This window comes from Ochlerotatus camptorhynchus, unplaced genomic scaffold (genome assembly GCF_037179485.1).
Source record: "Ochlerotatus camptorhynchus isolate MF236.1 unplaced genomic scaffold, CSIRO-AGI_Acam_v1.1 ptg000204l, whole genome shotgun sequence".
NCBI classification, from domain to species: domain Eukaryota; kingdom Metazoa; phylum Arthropoda; class Insecta; order Diptera; family Culicidae; genus Ochlerotatus; species Ochlerotatus camptorhynchus.
In genome coordinates this window covers 246,498-274,171 of record NW_027040694.1, presented here as the reverse complement: position 1 = coordinate 274,171, position 27,674 = coordinate 246,498, and the positions used below count along the sequence as shown (strand labels likewise).

The 27,674-nt window shown below is 38.4% G+C and overlaps 1 protein-coding gene across 1 annotated transcript in view; it reads right to left on the bottom strand.

Annotated features, from left to right (window-relative positions):
* Nucleotides 1–27,674, bottom strand: part of LOC135703003 (estradiol 17-beta-dehydrogenase 11) — a 78,933-nt gene that overhangs the window by 50,827 nt on the left and 432 nt on the right. The window lies entirely within an intron of this gene.

Sequence of the window (27,674 nt, the reverse complement as noted above, 5' to 3'; positions counted from 1 at the left end):
CTTCGTGGCGTGTTAATTCGATTGGAGTGATCAATCACTTGATCGATTGAACGTTTGATTAACGGTTGTTGTGCTGCTGACATGTGAACAAGTTTTTTTTCTGTCATGGTTATATAGAGTGACGAAATTGAAGTAAATCTTGTTGCATTTGTGATAGTGTGCCCTAAGGCAACTAGCAATTGAACTAACAGAAAACGGATTGTGATTGATACCGTTTTGCCTTTCTCATACACCTAGTAGTCTCGAATGGCTACAAAAATGACTGTGGCAGAAAGCGAATTATGGATGGGGAGCAACAATTTGAGAATATTGCTGAAAAATTGGACAACCATATGAATGGATCAGTTCTTTCGATATTTACTGTAGCAATGATTTTGGCAGTTTGGATGAAGTATGATTTAACATAATTTCGCATTATTTTTCCGCTGCTCATTCTGCTGGCATTATTTAATGCATTCAGGATAATTATCACGGCGCTATTTTGATTTCCCCTCTGCTCACTGTCTGCATTGCATCCACCCTAGATCTTACCTTACCCAATTTTCGATAATATGAGACCGGTTTCTCAGCAACTGCTGCACCAAATTGGAAGGTACCATCACAAACGAAGCGATAGACGACTAACTGGCGAAGAAATCAATTAAAATAATGTAGTTTGCTGTAATAGAATTTTCTTAGAAGCTTGTGTCATCAGCCACCAGATGGGCTAGTATTATTGTTTTGATTTGAACAAAGTTGATTTTGTGTGCAATGGTATTTGACAGTGTGCAAAAAGTGTATCATTTTTTTCATTTTTTATGCATTTCAGTTTTAAGTAGAGTGAAAGAGAAAGCACCAAAACATTCTAGCACATTTAGTGAAAATGTTAGTACATTCAAGTAGTAGCATAGAGGTAACTCTAAGACTAGTAGGTCCAAAAGAAACGTGCTCAACTTTTTGGCTCAGCTCTGGTACTATCTTCGGTCCCAAGCTAATCGATGCACCCCTCGAAACATAGAAAAATCCACGAACCCCTCATTTTATCTGTCAAACTTTCATAGCAAATCAAAACAAACATTGTGTAGTACTAGAATTTCGACTAGAATGGGTTACGTTAATCGATTTGCTTGGGACCAATAGGCTAGTCAAGTAGTGAGCCAATTTAAAATCGATAGTTTCGTATTGATTGTTGGTAGTAGTGTTGCCATGTGGTACACTAAAAAAATGCAATAGCAGGTTCATCACCAACGTTTTCGAGCCGCTCTGTCTGTCACTTTGTTTGTGGTACCATGGTCCTATAGAATCGGTCAACTAGTTCCGGATATATGAACAATTTTTTCTGATAATTATATTTTCTTGACATTGACCTAATAGTAAAAAAATTCTTAGAAAAAGACCATTGTTCAGCACAAAATACTCCATCATGCGTCATCTCAAATCACATGAGAATTCAAAAACCAGTTCAATGATGGTCACATCCGAGTAAGTTGTTAATGACTCCTTAGCAACCTTCTGATTGCAATTAACAGGTAGATAAAACTTTTCAATGCGCTTGTGACACTCCACAAGGTTGGTTAAATAGGGGAAATTCGCCTATGGATCTAATGATTGTGTTCATCGATAAACCAAATTCCTGTTCATCGATTTGTCATACAAATGAACATAAATGCCTTATTTTGGAATATGGACATGGGCCCAATATTAGACAAACCAATCCTATACCCATTTCCAAACCACTGCATAATGGGGTAAAGGGATTCAAAATCCAACGTTATTAAAAGCCGCTGCACAGTGGGGCGACCCCATACAAATTTTGTTTAAAATCGTAACCAACATATTTTTTAAGTAGCTTGATGCCCCTGAATCCACATCACTCGTTCAGAATGATATTAAATTAATCAAATATTTTAGGGTGATTCTAACATTGGCACTTAATAATAGCAATGGGTCGTAGGCTATATTTGTTTTAATATGATTAAACATTGTTATCGCTCTAAATCAAGACACAATCTAAGCCCTAGGGTGGTTCCTAAATATAACCGAAAAAAAATCTTCATGACAATAATCTATTTTAATATGGAAGCACAAAGTTGTGCAAATTGTGGTCCACATATATAGAAAGGTCTTGAAAAACCCTTTTATTTTGTTAAAAAAGCGATTTTTTTTTTCAAAAACGTTTTTTTTTCAAAAAATTATATCTTTTGAACCTTTGGATCAATCTTAAAGATGAAAATATCAAATGAAAGGTAATTAAACATTAATTTTTGGAAAAACATAATGATATTAAAAATTGGCATTTTTTTGAAAAACATTGATTGTGTTTTTTTTTTATGGTTTTCATGGTTTGTAGACTGAGGGCGAAATTTGTTTTATATTTTTCCTTGAAAATTTAGGTTTTTTACAACATATTAAAATCAGTAATGTGGTTTTCTTTCATATCATATCAAGTTTTGGGTTTTCGCTCAATACTCCGATGCGACTAGACTTATGACTTAGATTATGTGACTATGTTAGCTATGTATCAATGGAGACGCATTGTAAATCTTATACGCCTTTAGCATCATCCCCTTTCCAAGCGCTGATAGACGAGTGGTCAAAGCATTGGTACCATAATAGCAACGTCCATGGTTTGATTCCAATCTGCTGAGCCCCACTTCATTTTTTTTGTCAACATTATTTTTAATAAGGTAACTCTATGAAATTTATTTTGATTTCTTTTGGCTTAAAAGCATAACGCAATCTTATGAATCTTATGAGCTCTAGGGATTTTTTACATAAAAAATATTTAAAAAATAAAAAAAAACACACAAAATTAAACAATGAATGTATTTTTTAATTTATAATAAAATTTATATTATAAAATTGAATTTTTGTGGTCACTATGGGAGTTTTCATGTCATGCTAAATAGTTCTGGTGGAAGATTCTTTAGTAACTTTTTGAGTTCTATATGACTGGAATAAGGCCTATCCATTTTAGTTAATTATGCTTAACTTAGAACATTTTTTTGAAGATTGCTGTGTGGCGGCCAAGTAACGGCTACACTTAATACCCCGTACAGACTATGGCTTATATCATGTAATATAGGCTGTCTTGCAATGAGCACTCATACATAGGATTCCCAGTGAAAACTAGATGTATGAGTGCTCATTGCAAGACAGCCTATATTAAATGATATAAGCCATAGTCTGTACGGGGTATTAGTCCAATTTAGACCTTAATTATTCTTTAGATAGTACCCGATTCATGTGCATTATAGTAGGTAACTTTCAGTCATATACACACTTAAAATTTTTCACCGAGATTCCAACAGCCGAGTAATTCTGAAATTTATTCTGCTGAGATTCAGTCAAACAATTGTCGAGACTCAGCTAACAAATAACATTTTGCTGAGATATCAGCTAACAAACAGATATTGTGCACAGATATCAGCAAAAGTAAATGCCGAAGTAATCGGCTGATGGAGATTTTACCGAGCTAGATTAAGTGTGTATACTAGACTGGCCCACAAAAATAATAGTTCTAATTTTGCACGGGCCAACCTCTACATTTGTGCCTTTAGGTGAGAAAACCATTCTCTGAAAGTTTCAGCTCATTTGGTTGTAGCATGAGCTGGCGCTTTTAATTTGAATTTTGTATGGGGAATTGGGATCAAATACATGAAAAAAATAACACTCCTTTACTCTATCGATCATAAAAAAGTTTCCTTATCCTCGATTTGATTCAGATTTACAAAAAATTGTAGTTCAATTCATGAGTAAAAACTTTGCTGAAGATCGCGTCATGAATCCAGTTAGTTTTATTGAGATATTCGCTTTTGAAAACATTTGAGCATTTTGTATATGAAAATATTAACCAAATCTCCTATATAAATATTAAATCAAAAGCATCAGCCCGTTTTACGTCAAAAACAGCTGAAACATTAAGAGAGTGGTTATCTCATCTACTGACACGAGCCTGGATGTTGGCCTGTGGAAAATACGAACTTTTATTTTTAGCGGTAATCTAGTTGATACGTTGAATAAGCTGCCTGTATTTTGTGACAATATACGAGCAGAATTCACATAATTAATTAAAATCTCCATAATACTAACTTGAATCATGATGCTGTCTTGAGCAAAGTTGTTTCTTATAGAATAAGCTACATGTGCAGAAATTCTGAGCATAAAAGAGTTTGCTGAACCAGTTTTATGCAAGAAAGAGTGAAGGGGATGTTATTTCTCCATACATTTCGAAAAAAATCCCCATACAAACTTTAAGCAAAAAGCAACAGCTCGAGTAACATCCGAATGAGCTGAAATTTTCAGATAGTGGTTTTCTCACCTAATGGCATAAATTTGGGGGTTGGCCCGTTGAAACAAAATGATAAAAAATATCTCCCATATAAATGTGGGCCAGTCTAATATATACCTAACCTGGTATTAATGCTGCTGCTGCTCAATGCAAAAGCCATTTTTTTTCCTTCATTTGATTTCCTTTTTTCTTGTTTTCCGTGCTGAGCACCAATGCTACCCCAGACAACCAGAATGCACGTATATTCAAAGTTGTTTTCGTGATATACAAACATATATACAAACAAACAATTCGTATAGAATGCAAATAAATGGCTTATACGTACAAAAGTGGAGGCCATATACGTGCATATTTTAATTTATTTTTAAACGAGTTGATTTAACATCACATACGATTTAATCTGTAATAACAAATTCATTTTGAAAAGTCATACGATGTAATCCGATTTAATTTGTGATACAGTACGACGGAAAAATGCGTCATCGCATATAGGTCGGAAATTTGCATTCTATACGATTTAACTTAAACATAATGCGAGGTATGCCATTCTTATATGCGATTTTGACTTAAACTGTAGCAATTAATGATACTGTCCGTACATTGTTATACGACTTCTGGTTGTCTGGGACCGAAGCCATGGAGACAGCTCCCATCCCACACCTGGACCCTACATATCGACCCATCAACTCATGAATCGGGGACCAACGGCTTTACTTCCCTTCAGAAGGAAGGAGTGATCAGAGGTGTTATGCCTCAGAACATCCCGGTGACGCTGACTGGGATTGAACTCAGGCCTGCTGGGGTGAGAGATAATCACGCTTACCACTACACCACCGGCGCTGCTAATGCAAAAGCCATGATCTACTTTCAATTCCATATGTAAGCATGTATAATAGAGTCATTATTGATTTGTTTGATGCGAAATTAACGCATAATGAAAATGTGTAATGAGTCTTAAAATTCATTTGCGAAAACTTTAAAATTTCGGTGGAGAAAAAGAAACGTCTGAATCACAATATTCATATACTCGCCACTAAATACAAAAAGTGGCTTGAAGTTAATCGCATTTTTTAGATTGGCTTGATGGAGATTTTGGCATCGAAGATTTCATCGAACAGGAGCAATGCGGCCTCAGGAACAAAACGTGGAAGACCTTCAAAACCTTTCTCGGATTTGAGCGAAAGAGGAAAACGTCGCATCATCGATAATGCAGCAGTTGATCCTAAAGGCGATACCGTCGAAAAAGTATTGTTATTAGCAAGACGGACCGCTTATAACAGAAAGGATCTGAATCTAATTAAAGTTATTGGGCATATTTTGAAACGCCAAAATAGTTCTAAAACAATACTGGCTCAATTAACTGATCAATGGGGAATGATATCAGCAGATGAAGCTTTTAGTCTACTTATCGAAGGTGGATTGAGTAGATTTCAATATGAACCAATGCATAGAGAAACGCCTTCAAGATTTCCACCTTACGATGTGATCGGGGCAGTTAAAAAATATGCGACCCTACTAATGAATTCATCGAAGATAGTGCATCGAAAATAAGAGTGAAACTCCAGGCGCTGATGGAAAATACAGTGAAACGAATCGTAGAACTCAACGAGTACATGGATTGCAACGGTATAAAGGGTGATACGGTCAAAATTTGGTCAAGGGAAAACGCGTGTAAATCGGTGAAATCGTTTATTTAAAAAATCAAATTAAATTTCTTTTTCAAGTTCAATTAGTATAAAATTCAGGAAACATATTCAGTTAGGCTTCCGCTTTTCCAAATCCGAATTGCCGGGCCTTACGCTTGACCCCTGCCATCAGATTTTGTACAGCCACCTTGTCCACCTTCTTCGCCGCAGAAAGCCAGTTTGCCTTGAACTGCTGCTCGCCCTTAGCAGTTTTTTTGGTCTTCTGTAGGCTCCGCTTGACAATAGCCCAGTATTTCTCAATTGGGCGGAGCTCTGGCGTGTTGGGAGGGTTCTTGTCCTTGGGAACCACCTGCACGTTGTTGGCGGCGTACCACTCCATGGCCTTTTTACCGTAATGGCAAGATGCCAAATCCGGCCAAAACAGTACGGAACAACCGTGTTTCTTCAGGAAAGGCAGCAGACGTTTATTCAAAAACTCTTTCACGTAAATTTCTTGGTTGACAGTCCCGGAAGCTATGAAAATGCTGCTTTTCAAGCCACAGGTACAGATGGCTTGCCAAACCAGATATTTCTTTGCGAACTTTGACAGTTTCATGTGCTTGAAAACATCTGCTACCTTTCCCCTTCCTTTTGCCGTATAAAACTCCTGTCCCGAAAGCTGCTTGTAGTCGGCTTTGACGTAGGTTTCGTCGTCCATTACCACGCAGTCAAACTTCGTCAGCATCGTCGTGTACAGCCTCCGGGATCGCGCTTTGGCCGTCGTATTTTGTTTATCATCGCGATTTGGAGTCACTACCTTCTTATAAGTCGATAGTCCGGCTCGTTTTTTGGCTCGATGCACGGTTGTAGACGATACACCCAGCTTATTTGCGGCATCTCGGAGAGAGAGGTTAGGGTTTCGCTTGAAACTACCGGCAACTCTCTTTGTCGTCTCAGCGGCTTCCGGTTTTCGATTTCCCCCCGATCCAGACTTCCTGGCTGTCGACAAACGTTCCCCAAACACTTTAATTACATTTGTAACGATTGATTTGGCAACTTTTAGCGATTTTGCCAACTTTGCGTGCGAGTAGCTCGGATTTTCGCGATGCACGAGCAAAATTTTGATACGCTGCTCTTCTTGCTTGGACGGCATTTTGACAACTGAAGAGTGAATTCCAAAATCAAAATAGGAGCAACATTCTACACACACACACCTTCAAAATGAGGGGTGTTCAGGTTTTTTAAATGCAAAATTGAAAGAAATACGTCAAGTTGATATTGACCAAATTTTGACCGTATCACCCTTTAATTTCTGCAGAACTGGCTCTTCTATGTTCCTGGGGTATGTATGAATCAACTGGATATTTGCGGTTTTGATAAGTTCTTTAGTGGAAATGACACTGATGAAGACTGTACATTGTAGTCGAAATAGCATTCCGTTAACAACCCAATTTGATTACTTCATCCTAACTTATATTACTGGAAATTCTTCGATGCAGAATTGTCCAATATGTGGAGCAACTTCAAATATAATGAATGACATAGATAAATTTGAGGAATGATTTACATCAAACAAAGAGGCATTGCATTACGGCATTTCTCCACTTCATGCTTGGATACAATTTTTTGAATGCCTTTTGCATATTGCATATGGAGGATGGATATAAAGAAATGGAAGGTCACGAAACCATTAAAGGAACTTTATGTAGAAGAAAAAAAAAAACATGGAACGACACAACTTTACGAAACATTTGGAGTAATAGTAGATCAACCAAGATCGGGTGGAGTAGGTATCAGTACGACAGGGAACCTTTGTCGACGAGCATTCGCAAATCCTACACATTGAAGCTCTGCGATGAAGAATTAATTTTCAGATGTCGAATTATTCTAATTGCTATTAACTGCCAAGAATCAACTAACTAATTGATATATATTGCAAGTAAACATACCGGCTCTATCTTATATTGTATAATTGGTATAAAATTCTTGCAACCGTGCACAGCGTTCTCGCTCATGCTGGTGAAATAATTAAACATTCACCAGCACCACTTGGTTCATTAGCGGAAGAGGCAGCAGAAAGTCAACATGAGCAATTAAAAAATATCAAACCCATTGTGCAAGAAAACGATCAAGAGCAGTTAATATACAAAATGTCTTCATTCGTGCCATGAATGAATCGGACCCACTGATCAGTTGGATGGCGAAAAGACGACAAAATTATTTTATTTCTGGATTTCTCGAAATTCGGTCGAAATTCTAGTACTACGCAATGTTTGTTTTGATTCGCTATGAAAGTTTGACAGATAAAATAAGGGGTTATTAGTTTTTCTTATGTTTCGAGGGGTGAATCGATTAGCTTGGGACCGAAGAGAGTACCAGAGCTGAGCCAAAAAGTTGAGCACGTTATTTCGGGACCTTCTAGTCTTAGAGTTACCTCTATGCTGGTACGGAGTGTAAAACTCAATGCTCTTGGTGGTGTGTTTGTAGGTAAAACTGCCACCCGTGCAAAATGGTTCAGTGTTTTTACCATGGCTGCTATGATTGTTACGTTGCATTTTGGGTCCAGGTACCATTTATGCAGGTACCATTTTGATTTATTCCATTGTAATTTATGATTCCATCCTTGTGTAACGGTGGATTACTATGGCTCGTGATATTTTCGGAGTAAGGGCATGAAATTTGAGATTATAGGTCGGATTCAATTTGGTTGATTTATAGTATGCTACACTTGCATTGTAATACAACCTCTTGTTTGCTTTGGGTCAATTCTGTTTACACAAGTTTCCATTCACTGTGACTCTGAAATCTTCCATTGCTGTGGAACCATCTGTCACTGTCAAATGTGAGCATATGAAATCTTTCACAGCACAAGTTAACTTTGGATTAAGTACTTAATCAAGGTCGTTATTTTGATCGCACAGATAAAACTGCGTGGTACGTACATAGCTTTCCATCCTACCGTGACTGTATTCAACGGATGGGTTGTGTAATAAAACAGTTTCCTACGCCTTGGACCACTTCAGTTAAGGTTAAAAAAGGTAAATTTTTAATGAGGTACACCGTTAGGTAGTCATTTCGTTTTTGTTTTTATATTCGGTCCAGACATTTTTAGTTCCAACAGACTATTCAATGGATGAATCTTTAACTCTGTAATGTGGTTTTCTTACATCACCAATCCACCGGACCTACCATAAGAATCAGTCTGCATTCACCAACAACATGTAGGTACATAACATCAGACGAACCGAGTAAAGTCGCAGCGTCGCAGTCTTAACATAATTTGAGATCCGATGTTAAACGGATTCTGAACTAACCCAAGCCTGCACCCAATTAAAACAATACAAACATTAGCGCCTTGGTAGTCTCGTAAAGCAGCCTGACCGTTTGATAAAAAAAAGTCAGTAAATGAGTATCTTCATTCGATTCAACAGAAGGCTTGTTTTTACACATTCAACGTCGGAGATGAACTACTAAAAATCTCCTTAATAAATAATTACAAAACACATTCAACGATTGGTTTAAGACTGATGCAGAATTTGCTCTATAATGCTCAAACGAGTCAAAAACGGCCTCAAAATTTGAACTCATTTGGTAAGAAACTGACTTGGAAAAAACCATTTGAAGATTATATGGCAATTACTATGGGAAACACAAACATTTTTTTCATTGTGTTCTAGCCTTTTCCATTTTGCACTGTTTAAATGTTATATAGCTATTCTAAAGTTGTAGCTGAGATTTCATTTTTAATGCATAGCAATATGGTGATAGTAATTTTCATATACCATTCACATGCTTTGTACCAAGTCAGTCAGTTATTAAATGAGTTCAAATTTTGGGAGGCTAATCAGTACCCAATTTGGAACCGTTTGATCACTCTGGAGTGAAAATTTAAAATTTTGCATCAGTATATTGTACTTAAATATACAGCTGTTCCATAGCAAAACGATATGGTTCTCAAACTTTCGTAGAATTTTGTAGTTTGGTTCCTTATCGCAAAATATTAGACCCGTAGTTTTTTTTGTCATTGGGTGGAAGTTATGGAGTTATGAATTTTTGGAAAAGTCATTTTTGAAAAAAATCGATTTTTTAACCACTCTATGGAAACGTCAGAATAAAAAAAATACGGTTCTAATATTTTGCGATAAGGAACAAAACTACTAATTTTTTCGAAATTATATCGTTTTGCTATGCAATAGTTGTAAATCCAGTGTGGAGAAAGTGGAAGAGAACCGAAACGTGATGCACTCTTGCGTGCTTTCTCAATTGGCTGTTGGATGTTAATTTACATTTTCAAATCCATACCTTCCGGCACCCGAAGTATGTTGAAACTTATGACTGCACCTACACTTACACTGTCGCACAGTCCCAGACAAAAGTATATCACCTCATGTTTTTTTTTCTCATTACAAATGTTAAAGAGTTGTAAGTCAGATGTTCATGAAAATTTCAAAAATCTTGGCTGCTAGTTGGTCACACGGGGTATTGAACCATGAATAGTATCGTCAAACTTGCATGGACCTCTGATTTATTTTCGACAAAAATTAGGCAACTGATTCAGAACTAATATGCACATAGTTTGAAAATATGTCATCGGCGAAAATGGCTTATTTCTTACTCTGGCATCATATCATATGAGAACCCAAAATAAAGTTGGTAGTCATATTGAGTGCCAAGAGCCACATTTGTAACTCCTGAATATATTCTTGGTGGAAGTGATCACTTTCTAAATTGGACCAAAACCCATCGTACGATGCATAAAATCACACGAGCACTCGAATCTAAGTTGATTGGTGGTCATATCGGGGCGTCACAATATCACCTTCAATCAATGCGACGAAGATACTGCTAGTTTTCACAGCTTCGCATTATTCTAGAACCTTAGGTCTTTTTGTCTACAAACAAATTATCAATCGTTTGTATTTCTTCCTCCCGTCGCTTAATTCGTGTTTCTTTCAAGCTTCGGTGAAGCGGACGAGTGAAAGAGCACTCGACTTTGATAGTTTCGTTTTTCATGAAACACATCAACAGAGGTTTCATGGCGTGCATGACAAATAAAGAAAATACATAGGGAAAATGGCTCTAATGTTGGCCTATGGATCTAAGATTGGGCCCATCGCTAAAAATCTGCTATTTATCAATTTTATCTAGAAGAATTGGGACGGTACTAATGGATATTTTTGGTAGCTATTGAAAATTTAGTCGATTGCTGAATTCATGTATGGTCCCAAATTAGGGGCATTTACGCCGACATTACATCCATTTCCTCTACACGGCGAATGAGCACGACCCAAATTTGAGTTTAGTTCACTCATAATCGCCGAAAGTGCAGGAACTCAGCGATGAGTTAATTCGCCTCATGTTTTCCCAGGTTTTTCCACGATTTTCCAGGGAAAAATTCATGAATTTGAGAAAAGTAAAGATTGCATTCACTCAGTCTATTGGTACTACTAGGAGACTGAATAAAATTTTCGTCAATTTCCTCATTTTCCGGCAGATTTTTTAGGTTTTCCACAGGAAACCATGAGACAAATTTTACTCATCGCTGAGTTCCTGCACTTTTGGCGATTATGAGTGAACTAAACTCAAATTTGAGTCGTTCTCATTCACTGTGTATTTAAAGCATTTCTCACGTGAAAACGCTTGAAGATTACTCGTAATATATTTAATTTGTTTTTCATCCACATATTTATCTAAAAAAACGAAAACGGGACATAACGCATGTTAAACAAATTGAAACAGTGGTGATTGAATGTCGGTGAAAGGGATTGAAAGGAATAAGGAGGTTTCGTTTGGTCTCGATAATCGACGTTACTTTAATTGAAAATGATGAGCAAAGTAACGACGAGAAATTCAACAGTCTGCCTTTCGTTCTAAGCGTGCTTCTTTTTCATTTTCGTTTCGTGCTGATAGTCTTGTTAGGTGTTATAGAAATGATGCGTTGAACACGTTGTATTAAAGAGGCAAAACTCGAGTTAACTTTGGAGCTTCGAAAATGTAGAACCCTGGGTTATATTGAATCTTTAGCAGATGCAGTGATGAAATCCATGACATGGGTCAAACACAATAAGCGACTCTTCACAAAGTGCCAGTTTCTTGTCACTTCTTCTGAAGTTCCGGAATATGGATTCTGGGACATTAGGTCTAATGGTTATCAAGCCAAATGGTCAGTAAACCGAATAATTATTTAGCCGAATGATCATTAGGCTGAATAGACATTAGGCCGAACGGTAGTTTGGCCGAATGGCAACTTCCGTTTCTTTACACTTCCCAAGAGTGATGGCATAATCAATAGGAAATTGATATTTTTCCGCTACTTACGCTATTAAAATCACGCGTGATATTGGATCAAAACATCAGTTGTTTGCGTGTTGATTTTTGTCTACGGAAATCAGGCGTGATCTTGCTCTTTGGTGAGACATGATTTTTTACGTAAGTCAGATCTGAGCTGTACGATTCCCTTCGGGCTCGAGGTAGACAACCTAATGTTCCAGTTCGGAATGTTCTGGCTGGGTGTGATCTGGAGTTTATGAAACTCATATATGTTTACTTAAAGACTATTAACCTTAGATTGTAAGTTTGATTAACCTTGTGTTTAGTTTGTATTTTGTACGTGTACTTTTTTCGAAATGTTTGTTTTCTAGATGAATAGAAATAAATTCACGTTTTAGGATTAATTAAATATTGTATCGTAAATCACATTTCAAACCTACTACTCCCTTTTCCTATCCAAAGTATTGTAAATCTACACTAACCTCGCGACAACCGCGAGTATTCAGTCCAGTTCCTTTAACTTTAAATATAAGACAGTAATGATGTATAACAAAAATGATAACTCAGCTCTTTAAAGTTTATTCGATTGAGCCTGTACAAATAAAGTAATTATTTAGAAAAAAAATGATTTTTTTTACGTAGGACTGCGTCTTTCTTTACTTTAAACGAAATCGAAAATTTGGCTTGTAACGAAAATGGGGGGAAGGGGGGAAGAGGGAGTTGTTTTTAAACGCACATTTCTAAAAACCATTAATGGGAAATATGTCATGCAATTTGTCATTCGACGGATAATTTATCTAATTTTCAAGTAGTGAAAATAGTTAAACAATTAATCAATTAAGAAATGTAACAAACAAAATAGGAATATTTCGCGAACTAATCAGAAGAGCGGACGGATGGGATGAATCTATATTCTCTCACACGGATATCACTTTCCAACTTGTGCGCAAATTTGCCTTCCACAGCGCTTTCTGGCACATAACTACGGTCGATGTGATCGGAGTTCGGTGAAAACTGATTACGCAAGAATATTGGAAAAGGCAGAGCAGCCAACATATTCGTTTAAAAAAAAGGGTCTGCTAAATCATTCTTCCCATCCGCATAGCACAGGAAGCATATAAAACGCGTAAGTTACCAATAATAGGTATTAGAGTCAGTAGCTGCAATCGGTACGCTTGCTGTATCAGAAAGAAACTCGTGGCCCTGGCGACAAACGAAGAAGAAGAAAAACTACGACAACGCCAGGCAACAACATGTACTAATCTTCGATTTAATTTAAATAAATTCACAAGTCAGATGCAAATACCTATGTGAGATAATAAACGGTGTACTACTATCCTGAGTTAATCAAAAATAATAATTACATCAAAATACGAGTAGGACTGTATTCCAATGAACACGCCTTACGAGATTCATACGATATAATTATGATCGTATTAGAAAGCATTAAGCATCATCGTATTAAATTAAAAATAAATTATTTTTGCAAAAATTCTTATGGGCATTCTTATGGAAATTAGTCGATTTGTATTTTCAGTGTACCATCAGTTGCTGCCAGATAGTCTTTAAAGTTGAATAAAGACGGTTTTTCCCATCATTTTGACGTAGGACTACGTCTTTGATTTCTACATGGAGGTACACTTTGTGAAAACCGAAAATGGAACATGTAACGAAATTATGAAAGATTTTGAACGTTAATAACTCAGCTGCCTTTGGACCAATTTCAATAATTTGATCGCCAATCGATCATAAATATTTCTACAACATTTGATTTTTTAAATAAGGAACGATTGACAAAGCGGTAAATGTCAAGCATTGTCCAAAGGCGTCAAAATATCTAACAAATCCCCCAATTACGTACATGCATATGCTTCTTCCCCAACACAGTCATCAGAGAATCGTTTCTAGACGAAACATGTCGATGTAGTATTGCTGCTTCCCCAAGAGTCGGTAGTAGACGAAACAAGTCGATGTGGCATTCACCTCCGATCTTCGGGCGTGTGCAAATAGGGAGGATGCAATTGCGTAACATTTTGCACACTCATCGCCATATTCAGCACCACACCAAATGCTCTCCAGAGTTGTAATCTTGTAACCAAACTTGGAAGCAGGGTGCAAGTGATTTTGATCGATTCTCTTCATCGAATTTCTGTTTCGTTAATAACTCGACGACAAACACATTCAGTGATAGAAGAGCATAGCAGAAATAGTGCAAAATAGGCTAGTGAAGCCATTGTCTTAAAAGAGCAAATCGATGAAGAAAATTGACTTTCACCCCTCTACTTCTAAGCCCCTTAATTCAGTCGTCGTCATAGCAACGAAAACTAGCTTGTGGTTCTTGGGTTACACTTGCTGGTTGCAATTCTGCTGTTCGACATTTTCGAACGACCACCAAAAAAACATGAAATTACATTTTATAGGGATGCTTAAAAGTCAAAAAAAAAATTCCAGCAATTCGATTAAATATTTATCGAATTTTCAATTATTCGAGTGCGTAACCGACATCCCATCGTTTGATTTAGCGCTGTAGAGAAAATAAATAAAAGTACTAATTTATCTGAACAGGTTTATAGAAGAACCATGACGTGAAACAGGATCATGAATTCACCGAAAAAAGTGTTCAGCGTCCTTCTGCTAAAGGCTAAAATTTACCAACTTGTTGAGAGAAGGAGTTTAACGAGAACTAAAAAAGGGAGGAGCTTCAGCTGGGTGGACACTGATATTCTGCGGCCTTTCAACCTGTCGCCGACACCAGTTCAACTCCTGTCCAGCAGCAGACGAGCAGACGAGCCGAGAAAAATAATCATCCTTATCAGAATTTGGATCCATCCTTACTTATAGCCCCAGTTGAAAAGGCCAATGCTTTTGGTCAACACTTTGTGAATTCACATAACCTTGGCCAAGCCATGGTGAGTCTCTACGAGCCTGCAGTATCGTAGGCAATGTCTAGAGTCAGTTCCACCCCGTAGTTGTGCCTGACGAAAGTAGAATATCGGCTGATGAGGTGACAGCAGCGATTAAATCATCCAAGAACATGAAGGCCGCTGGTGTCGATGGAGTGGTCAACCTCGAGTTGAAAAACTTGAGTGTTGACTTCTTCGAGCACCTTGCAGCAGTATCAAATAAGAGTTTGGTGCGTGGCTACTTCCCTGCAGGCTGGAAGTTAGCCAAAGTCATGCCAATCCGCAAGCCTGGCAAAGACCCTACCCATCTCGAAGCTATTCGAAAAGTTGATACTCAGCCGTCTACTGGTGATTTCAAATGATAATAACATCTTTCTCAAAGAGCAATACGGGTTTAGGAAAGGCCACTCGACAATGTTTGGTATGATGGGCTAGTGTACAAGCTGCATCGATACAACTTACCGATCTACCTCGTGAAATCATCAAAAACTACTTGTCGGGCAGATCATTCCAGGTCTACTTGAACAATGTCCCCTCTGATACGTTCAATGTGGGTGCAGGGGTCTCTCAGGGTAGCCTGCTTGGGCCTATCCTATTCAACATTTTCACGTCAGACGTTCCTTCCCTTCCGGGTGGTGGTATTTTATCAATGTTTGCGGATGACACTGCCATCATCTGTAAGGGTCGAGTGATCCGTGCGCTGACGAGAAAACTCCAATCAGGCCTGAATGTTCCGTCCTACTATTTCAAGATTTGAAAGATTTGTATCAATGCACCTAAAACACAGACCATACTTTTTCCGCACTCCAATTCACCTCGGCTTGTCCCGCCTGGTAAATTAAAAGTCCACCTTGTCGTCTAGCTTGATATCACCCTTGATAGCAAGTTGCTGTTCCGTTCCCATGTGGACAAATAATCCACAAAGCGCAACATCTTGATTAGGTCGCTCTATCCACTTATCAGCAGAAAGTCCACCCTGCCCATTAAAAACAAGCTTGCCGGTCACAAGCAAATTATTCTCCCCGCCATTGAGTACGGAACGCCAATATGGGAGAGCTGAGCTAAATGCCATGACCTCAAACTCCAAAGGATCCAGAACAAGATGCTTAGGGTGATCCTCAAGAGTCCCTCGTAAACTCGAAATTCTGAGATCCACCGCCTGGCTGGTCTTCAGACACTGGAGGAGCGGAGTACGCTCATCCTGGAAAGGTTCAGAGTAGTGCTGGGACTTGAGTATCCGGATATTTTTATTTTTCAATTTTATTAAATTTGGGCAATTAACAGATCTGCCATTCCACACCTGGTCACATGGGCAACCTAGAACCAACTTTTTGACAAATATTTAGAACAGTAAAAATCATGGACTCTCTTGGATTTGAATTTGTTTGACTGTTTACTCTAGACTGAGAAATCCATATCAAAGAAATCTCCATACGTACCAGTCGTAAAAATCTAATAGATATTAGAAAGGTTGTAGTATAACAGAGGAGCGGATTCAAAACCAACTGTCTTGGCTACCTATGCTTAGGTTATTTCTAGCAACACTGCTAATGCAATCAAGATAGGTGCGGCTCGATTGGCTCTAGCTTTGACAGTTCATTTGGCTCAAAACCAGCCAGTCCGCTCCTCTCTTATTCTAGACCCTCTTTAATAGATATGATTAATTCATTCAATTTTGTTAGAAATTTAACAGAAAACAAAACATGCACATGTTCGTCACTGACAAGCGACATGGCATCCTTTGAGGATCCTTTTTTTATTTTGTGAATATCGCTATTTTGTCAATATCGTCGATATTTTTCAACACGGGCGCCGACTACTACACCTCTGTTTATTTATCTTTTCTGTGTGAACACCAAAAATACAAACGACGTACTCAACGAGCAACGAGCGTAGCGCGGTTGTTGGCAGTGATGCGATGACGTACACGGGAGTTCAACAAACTGATCTTTCGTCTGCAACCGGTTGAGGAGTTGCATCGACCGTTGATTAACGGCATTTCTCTAACAAGTTTGACCCAATTTTGTGCTGTTTGAGCAACTTTGGGGTCGTTGTCTTTTTGTTTTGATCGATTTTCGGTTACTGTTTATGGATTTATACTGTGGTTCAACCGGTTGTGAGCAGGGCTGCAAAATCTCGACAATGCACGGCGAAATGCACAATTCTGCTTTGGTCACTCATTTGAGCTAACAGTCATCATCAAGGCAAACTATGTCAGTTGTGAGTGACAATGCTGTCAGTGACAAACATGTGCAGATTTTTTTTACTAGGTAAATTTGTAACGAAGTTAAATAACTTTAGCAAAAAATACATGGACCTGCTAAAGTGAACAACTATCTACGTCCTGAACTGCTTGGATAATGTGACACAGAAAGGACGAAATCACACTGTTTGTGTGAATCTTTGTCATTGGTGAAAAAATGAATGAGATTTTGACGAAGATTTTGACAATAACAGATCTCAGCACTGGTGGGAAGTTCGAACGGTTATGTTTCCGTCAAAATTTAAACAGCCCATCGTGATCGAACGTCGACGGCTAACATTTAATTATGCTCACATGTTGTACTACAACAATGTACATTTATTTTTTTATTGTTGCCAATCAGGTAAGCTTCGCCGCAAAGTGAATCATTCGCACGTTAAACCACAGCAATACCGATAACCGTGTGGTTCCCTCTCAACGAGCGATGGCAATTTTTTTTTTCGATCACACCGAGTTATGCAAAAGTAATGTCAGACACCCGTTTTCTCTTCCTCTGGGTCAAATGGCCATTTATTGGGGATGGATGGAAATTTTTCTTTTAAGTTGCCTGTTTTATTAGCGTGTGTTCGTTGTGAATCAAATTAATTTTGATTGCATAAGCATGTGAGGAATGTAATATAGCTCTATTTGCAAACGCCTACGAAAAGTTTGCGGGTCATTAAATTTATACCGTTAGCAGCCCAAAAAGGTGCTATGATGTGCAAAACTTTTCGTACAAAGACTTTGATAGATACGACCGGTTGACATTTCTCAGGCTAGGACAAACTGACCTTTCTTTTTCTTTATTAAAAGTGAGCTCGTGCCGGAAAGTTGACTGCAAGTACACTTGGCGGCCTGTAGTGTAGGTTAGGTAATTTGGCAGCATGCTGTCATCTTATACTTATTTACTGCTAGTGGCTCGGCTAGAGGAGCATTGCTTCAGGGCATGGTGTCATGGATGAATTTCATCGGCTCATGTCCAATAAATCACAACGAATGGGTGGATTATGAGCATATTTGAGGTCTTTGGGTGCGCACATGTTTAGAGTATAGTATTGGTGGTCCAAAATGCTTTTTTGTACGATGATCTGTTTGCACCTTTTTGATTTGTATGCGTCGACTGAAAGTAGACTTGGCCAATTGATGATTAATCACCGACGGCAATCGAGTGCCCCACCTGAAATCAATCGAATCTCTGGGCCGGAACCAGCGGCTTTACTTCCATTCCGAAGTAAGACAAGATCGTATTATTTAGCCTCAGAAAAATCCCAACGTCGTCGGTGACACTGGGGTGAGGAATCTTTTTTTTATCTTGTTACTTGTTCATAAACTGTGTTCCAGTTGGATTCCAAAAGTACAGTTTATTTTCTGGCAGCGCCCAAAGAGGTACACAGCTAAAAAAAAGTAGTGTAAATTTCCGTTACTATGATGCACATAAATGGAGCGTCATATATCATACAAGTTTAGATTATAGATCGTGTAAATTTATGAGACATGTCATGTAATATCCCATATATTGTATGCAACTGTCCACTTTTGTTTGCAACATTTCTTGCAAGTTGCTAGTTTACGTGAAAAGGAAGTTTACATGTATGAATGTTTGCATGCATGGATGTTTACATCGCCAGTAAAATTCAGAATTTTTTGGTGTGTAGGTTATTGACTACAGTCAACTTTCGCTCGTTGGGCTAAACCCATAGCCCACTTAGTTAAATGCTTTCGTTAGTTGGACAGAGCTGTCAGTTGAATCGTATAGCAGTTTTCCGCTAGGGGCAAGACAGCTTTTGCTCATGAGGTAAAACCGAGTTAATTTTGAGTAACTCTGAGTATCTCGAGTTATTCAAAATTCACAACAAGCAGACTCAGCAACCATGTTTTTGTTGTGCTCATTTCCCAGATGTAAAACAACAATATCATCTAACCGCGTTTCATACCGGATCATCTCTCTCAAGTTTTGTAATTGTTCGTCCTCCGAAAAATAGTATAGTCCATTGTTGCTTTCTATTTTCAGATTTTAAATGAGTCTTCTAGTCGCTCATCTATGAGTACTAACTTGAAGAAATTTAGCTTGCCTGGCCCTCGACTGAAACAACCACGGCACTCACAATATTACAACGATTTGTACTGGAAATTCAATGCAGCAGTTCAATGCAGTTGTAGTTAGTTGTAGTTATTCGATTATTTTATTTTATTATTGCAACATTGTATATTCTATATTATGCATTAAAACCACAATATGCCTCATTAGTGTACCATGGCTCGACGACAAACACCATTGTTTTCAGAAGGTTTTTCAATAAGGAATTCCATCTGGCCGATGATTACAATTTTCAAATTCAAGCATGCGGATGGCAGACTTAATTTTTAAATCAGACCAATCCCTTTGGGTAGAAATCTTATTTATTATTGCTCTTCCATGTTACTGACTACAGTTTTTGTTTGCTATTAATTTTGACCAAACTGTTACAAAAATATGCATCAATATTTTTAAATCCGTGCCATATGATTTGGTATTCAGGTTCTTTTAATAACAGTAGCAGTGAAACTGCTATACAAGTCCACAACCAAACTGCTATTTCACTCTTCACAAGTACTCGTTGGGTTGCCGTCGTGTTTATTCAAACTGATGACATTTGTCCTCCTGCTTTCACTTGTTGACATAGGACTACTTTGATCACTTTTGAGTAATTATAAGTAACTCAAATTTACTAGATTTAAAAATATTAGCTCGGAGTACAGCTGGCTTGCCCCTAGGTTTTCCGTATTGTTCATCCATGAAGCCCTCGAAAAGGAATCAGCACTGTCAGAAATGACGCTACAGCCCAACTAAAACGTAGCATAGCATAGCATAAACCAGGTTGCACATTGTCGTAGGTGGTACGAGCTCCAAACTGTTGTTAAAAAGGAGACCCACCGTCATCCGTTGCTGTTAGATAGTAATTTGTAATTGATCTTAGATAAAGCATGTGTCTCCCTCCAACAGACCAGAGGTGTCCTGGCCACGTCTTTGCAGCTGGGGAGAGGGAGGAATGTTAGTCCGACACTTACTTAAGAGAGATGCAGATAACTCTACGACCCCTCATAAGTGTCACAGGAAGGGTGGAATTTTGTTAGTAGGGAGAGGTAGCAGTAAGGTAGCAGCAGGAAGAGGGACAAAATACCAATAAAGTCCCAGGTAACAATTTGTTGCTGTTTAAACATTGTTACAACCGTTTTTATTCAACCTCAGGCTGGACAAATGTTGTACTTTAGAAATAAAAGCCTTAATTCAGCTCATAAACATCTAGATCTGGTGATTTTATCAAGCTTCACGCTTATAAGGAGCTTTAGTTGAAGCTGAAAATAAGCTTAACAAGCACTTCCTCACTTTTCTTAAAAAGCGATTGATTCCTTCGCTGCTTAAGATATGTATAAAAGTGCTTGTTAAGCTTTCGATCAGCAAATGTTCATCTGTAAACAAGCTTTGATCTGTAAACAAGTCTATTTTTAGAACATGAAGCTGTTTTGAAAAGGTGTTATAATTACTTGATCAGCAATATTTCAACCTTTGTTCAGGAAATTTTCAACCTTATTTTTTAAAATAAAATAATCGAATGGCATACTTTTCACGATGTTATACACTGTATGTGATTTAGGCTTTTTGTCTATGAACACTCATTTGTATATATTTATGTAAATTATACATAGACTGAAAATGCCCGTTTTCATCTGAGAATTGAACTGCCATCCTTGGATTAATAGCTGCACACTGTACTATCTGCTCCATTTGCGCCTGCATAGTCGTCACCCAATAACATGACATAAAGTGGAAATGAATTGCTTTCTAAACGGGCAGCAACATTTACTCATAAAGTGAGTTTACGTTGCTTACTTTTGGTTTATCTATGGAAATCCTATTTAAATTTCACTCACTTTTGCCGAAAAATAGTGAAATTTATGTTTGATATACACGGATTACCCAAAAGTTAGTATGCTTAACTCACTTCGTGAGTCACTTTTACTGGTCGTGTACCTCAAGGCTGCTTTATCGCTGTGCAACAGATAAACAAAACGGCATATAGAAGAGGAGCATGAAAACTCTGATTGTCAACAGTTGTTATTGTAGTTCTGTGTCTGGTGGATTTCGATTCATTGTGTCGTGGTGAAGATTGTTTTAAAATGAAGAAAAGTACAGGTAAATGCAAATAAAATGTTGTAAGAATTAGAAATCAATGCAACTTTATTCTATTCAATAGTTAACAAACATCATTTTACCATTGTCGAAACTATGGAGTGTGGAGGACCACTCCTGTCCATTGTACCCCACCAGTGGGTGAACGGAAAGTTTTTGATGTGGCCAGACAAAAAAGCCGAACTTTTGGTCAAGGACCAGTCTTCAACACCGACCCCGAAATGGAGCAAGATCCCATGCGCCGTGAAAAGAAGATTCATCAGAACGTTTTCGGAAGCTGAGTTCGAGGCGGCTGAAATGTCTGGTCATACGGACTCGGACTCTCAGCAGCTACCACCATCGAAGAAATTCAAAACAAAGGGGGCCGTCAAAGGATTTCAAACCGATTTCAACGAGCTCATGAATCAAGGTGATTATGCAATAAATTCGGCAATGGACACAATTTCAATAACAAAGTAATCATAACAGGTCCTTCGACGTCGCATCACTCTGTCACCCAACCAAGAAATGAACCACCAGCCTCAAGTTCTGGTGTGTCAGCTGAAATCCTCGAAGCACCGACCATCACACAGCCAGACAACGTACCGATTCAACTGTCCCAGCCAACCAGCGATACCGATACATTTTGAATGCAGAGCCGGTGAGTTTCTTGTACAAATTCCATCTGAACCTGTGGTGGTACCGTCCACCCCCCTTTTTTTTGTTGTCCTTCAACCAATTGACGGGTTTTCAATAGGATTTTCTAAGCAAACTGTCCCATATGAATTGAAAATCAAGCAAAGATGGGACAGTTATGGGAATAGCGGCTGCCTATCACGTATACAAAATCAGCTCAATTAGTTGAAGGACGACAAAAAATACCGATGGGCGGAAACACCCACCGCAGATATGGGAGGAAGGCTGTATGTTCCTCTATTTTTTATCATTTCCTCCATAGCATTGGGGGCCATGCACTAATTACGTAAGCACTTATGGGGCAGGGGGTGTAGCCTTTTCTTACGCTCCATATTTTTGACGTTCTCTTTAAAAGCTCTATATAAAAAAAAAACAATTTTATATGAAGAAAGTCTTACAAAGGGGGGATATATACTTACGTAATAAAAGCATGGCCCCTTGAGTGGAACGGTAAAAAGGTATATGGCTATTTTATACAAAAACCTAAACCTAATTGAACTCTTTTTTATAGCAACTAATTGACGGAGACGAACTTAAAAAAGAAATTTTTGCGAAAATTGAGGAAGAACGTGACCACATCATTGCAGAAGTTACTAATGTTACATTGAATGCCATGGAAACATTAATTACTAAAACAATCGCAGCTGTTAAGTGCGATTTCGACAACAAAATGATGTTGTTGCAACAAACCAGGGAGCAGGAAAATGATTATGGAACTGAATTCCAATTTATTCCTGTTTCATCAGCCGCGGAATTGGAGCAACTGGAAAATAACCTGGACGATAAGGAATACGCTAAAGTGGTAAGTCTATGCATATGTTACAAATTTGCCTAGTTTGCCTGAAAACGTGTTTTTGGTGTTAGGGTCCATTCAATAATTACGTAAGCATATTTTCGATTTTACGCCCTCCCTCCCTCATGTGTAAGATTTTCTTCATATATAATTGATTCTTTTTATATGGAGTGACAAGCCCCCCCCCCTGTGGGCTTACGTAATTAATGGATGGCCCTTTACTCATAAGCCGCACGTGTGCTACACCAGAACCCCTCCACCCTCCTCTCAACCCTGTCTCTGCATTGTCGTTGTAGATTGACATTATTGAAAATCATTCATTTCTTTCTAGCTTACTAACATGATTTATTTTTCAATATTTTCCTTACAGATGAAATTCATTCGAAACATCATTGGCCAGAATGGTGATGACTGCAATGGTTTGAATACTTGCTATCAAATCATTGATTATTTCTTTGATAGAAAGTTCATGCCCAATTGCTCCTGGACTGGTGCGAGCCGTGGAGAGAGTGTAAAATGCTCCATTCAAAACTGCAAAAACATACAAAATGTGTTTTTTGCGATCGTTAAGAGTGTGAACGATGGTTTTTCGGTTAAAATGATGGAAACATTTTTCAAGACAATGACAAAAAACGCGAAGAAAAGGAGTGAGACAAAGGGTTTGAGACAGTCGTCTTCTCATCATCGCGCAAGGAAGCCTACGATGGCCGCAGTTGGTGTAAAGCAAGGTATTGTAATACAGGGTGACTGGTATGTCATGGTCAATACTGAAAAGGGTAGTAGATGGCCTTTAACTGAGCAAGCAATTGTTCTACATTAAAGGGTGATACGGTCAAAATTTGGTCAAGGTAAAACGCGTGTAAATCGGTGAAATCGTTTATTTAAAAAATCAAATTAAATTTCTTTTTGAAGTTCAATTAGTATAAAATTCAGGAAAAATATTCAGTTAGGCTTCCGCTTTTCCAAATCCGAATTGCCGGGCCTTACGCTTGACCCCTGCCATCAGATTTTGTACAGCCACCTTGTCCACCTTCTTCGCCGCAGAAAGCCAGTTTGCCTTGAACTGCTGCTCGCCCTTAGCAGTTTTTTTGGTCTTCTTTAGGTTCCACTTGACAATAACCCAGTATTTCTCAATTGGGCGGAGCTCTGGCGTGTTGGGAGGGTTCTTGTCCTTGGGAACCACCTGCACGTTGTTGGCGGCGTACCACTCCATGGCCTTTTTACCGTAATGGCAAGATGCCAAATCCGGCCAAAACAGTACGGAACAACCGTGTTTCTTCAGGAAAGGCAGCAGACGTTTATTCAAACACTCTTTCACGTAAATTTCTTGGTTGACAGTCCCGGAATCTATGAAAATGCTGCTTTTCAAGCCACAGGTACAGATGGCTTGCCAAACCAGATATTTCTTTGCGAACTTTGACAGTTTTATGTGCTTGAAAACATCTGCTACCTTTCCCCTTCCTTTTGCCGTATAAAACTCCTGTCCCGGAAGCTGCTTGTAGTCGGCTTTGACGTAGGTTTCGTCGTCCATTACCACGCAGTCAAACTTCGTCAGCATCGTCGTGTACAGCCTCCGGGATCGCGCTTTGGCCGTCGTATTTTGTTTACCATCGCGATTTGGAGTCACTACCTTCTTGTAAGTCGATAGTCCGGCTCGTTTTTTAGCTCGATGCACGGTTGTAGACGATACACCCAGCTTATTTGCGGCATCTCGGAGAGAGAGGTTAGGGTTTCGCTTGAAACTACCGGCAACTCTCTTTGTCGTCTCAGCGGCTTCCGGTTTTCGATTTCCCCCTGATCCAGACTTCCTGGCTGTCGACAAACGTTCCCCAAACACTTTAATTACATTTGTAACGGTTGATTTGGCAACTTTTAGCGATTTTGCCAACTTTGCGTGCGAGTAGCTCGGATTTTCGCGATGCGCGAGCAAAATTTTGATACGCTGCTCTTCTTGCTTGGACGGCATTTTGACAACTGAAGAGTGAATTCCAAAATCAAAATAGGAGCAACATTCTACACACACACACCTTCAAAATGAGGGGTGTTCAGGTTTTTTAAATGCAAAATTGAAAGAAATACGTCAAGTTGATATTGACCAAATTTTGACCGTATCACCCTTTATACCTCAATTCTCTATTCTAACGGAGATATTAAGGTTCAAAGTTTTGGGCCACCCTATTTAGCATCCTGAATGAACTGGAAAGCTCCCGTTCCGACCTTCTCTGCTCGTCATGCGAAATTGTCATGAGATGACTCTTTCCTCCAGCTCTATAGGGACAAAATGCATTGCTTCAATTGAGTTCTGAATTTGTAAAGAATAATACTTACATCAACATATTTAAACTCCCAAGAAAGCCAATATAAAAAATCACAAAATTCATTACAAATTCAGGTGTTCCAAACTCATGACTTACTTCAGTACGTACGGCACAGTGCTAGGCATAGCATTCGGCACAACTAAAACTCTCGGCACAAATTATGGTGTGCAGAGTTGATTGCCCCTAGTTTGTCACTCATTTTAATGTATCTTGAGCAGATGGTGATCATCATTGAAATACATCTCGATGAACATTTCTAATGGCTGTCCTAGAAGGCAGTGATAAAATCAAAATTTGGGAAATTGGTTTTCACAAATGTGGAAATAATCCTTAGGATATTTCTAAATAAACATACCAAAAGGTCCTAGCTGCATGGATCGAATCTCTTCATTGACTATCTCATTTACCTTTAATTTTGATTTTCAGTCAGAAGATGATTTTCCCACTGATACCAACGTCCCGGTATTGATTTGCCGAGGAGCGTTCATGGAGGACTCAGCAGACTTTGCCATCTGTTTGGGATCAATGTTGGTCAATGTCCAACTTGACGTTGCATCTGCATTCGAGGTTTGGTATTCGGTTTAGAACCCCCGCAACAGGACAAACAGTTACATTCCTTTGTAACCGGAGCAGTCTATGGTGTAGGAAGCATGAGTACTGCATGTGAGAAGTTTTTAGTTTCTCTCGATTGAGCCTCTTTTTCCTATAGTAGTGACGGTACCATTTTTGAACAGTTTCTTTTTTACCGGAACATGGTTTTTGACGTGGGACTACGTCTTTAATTTCTATACTGGGGGTACATTTTGTGAAAACCGAAAATGGAACATGAAACAAAATTATGAAAGATTTTGAACATTAGTAACTCAGCTGCCCCTGGACCAATTTCTATAATGTTATCACCAATCGATCAGAAATATTTCGACGCATCTATAGCAATGTTTGTGACTGATGCTTTTCAACAAAAAACTATTGAAAATGTGGTAATGTCAAGCATTGTCCAATGTACAACTAAAAAGTGATAATTGTATCGCTGTTTTCATGAAATAAACGTTCCTCCCAAACACAGTCGTCATAATCGAGTACCACTTGGTTGCACATCATTCTGCTTTAACCTGAAAAGATTGTCTACGCTTTGAAGCGACAGACGCACTCTGTACGGTTTCGGAGGTTAAATCATCACCAACTTTGGCAATAGAACGGCCCTTTTCAGGGCCAACAAGCTTATAATAGCAAAGAGTTGGAATAGAACTTATATGTGCCTGTTTGTCCACATTCAGAATCACACGGCCCCAACCGACCACACAAAATGCTCTCCAGAGTTGTAATATTGTAACCAAACTTAGAAGCAGGGGTGCAAGTGATTTTGATCGATCGATCGATGATCTTCATCAACTATCATTTTAAAAAAATACTGCAAACTTGGTACGCCTACAAATTAAAAACGGAAAGAGTTAAGATAATTGATGATTGATCAATCAAAAGAACTAAATGCTCTTCACAATTGTTCCGTCCACTAGCGGTCCTACGTCAAGCTTCCGTTCGTGCCCCTAGGCACAGACCCTTCTACTTTTTTAAATGATTTTCAATAATAAAAGCACATTTATGCATCCCAAAACAAATTAAATAAATATATTTTATACATTTCTTTGAAAAACACTGGTTTTATTTTTATGAAAATTCGAAGCAACGTACCCTTAATCAAAATTTAAAGCAGGATTTGAAGTGAAAACCGAGCGCTGCCCAAAAGAACCGAATTTCACAAGGGGGGCGACACATATAAATCTCAATTCTAGATTCTCAACAAATCTCACACTAGCGAATCGATCTACGAAAAACCTTTTTTCATTTCTCGCATCTACTTGCATTGCGCATCATCTTTTTGCTGGAAATCTTCAGAATCGCCATCAATCTTCTTTCTATCTACTCAGCATGCGTGCAGCTAACCACAGCAAAACACAATTTTTCCTGCATTGTAGATAGCAGATAAAAACTCGGTTGTAATCAAACCGCGTTCGGTATTATTTTCTAAGTAGGCCACTGTGATCCATTCAAGAAAACTTGGAAGACAGTGCTGAACAAAAATGGCCGGAGATTGTACAGCACATGACTGCCATTTGAATATGAGTGAACGTTATAATGGTTTGCTTCATTTTGTAAATGTTAAAAGACAAAATGAATCAATGATTGTTAATGTACACCCTTTAGTAGAGTAGCACCGAATAGTGCAATTCGGCATGGTATTCGGTGTGCATATGAAAAATTTTGCTGATATTCGGCCATTTTCTTTCAAATGATTGGCCAACAAAACGTTCGAGTGAAATTTTGTTAGTGTAAAGCCTGATATTCGGCCAAAGTATTCGGCCGAATATTCGGTACAGCACTACCCTTTAGCATTTTTTTTTAACTA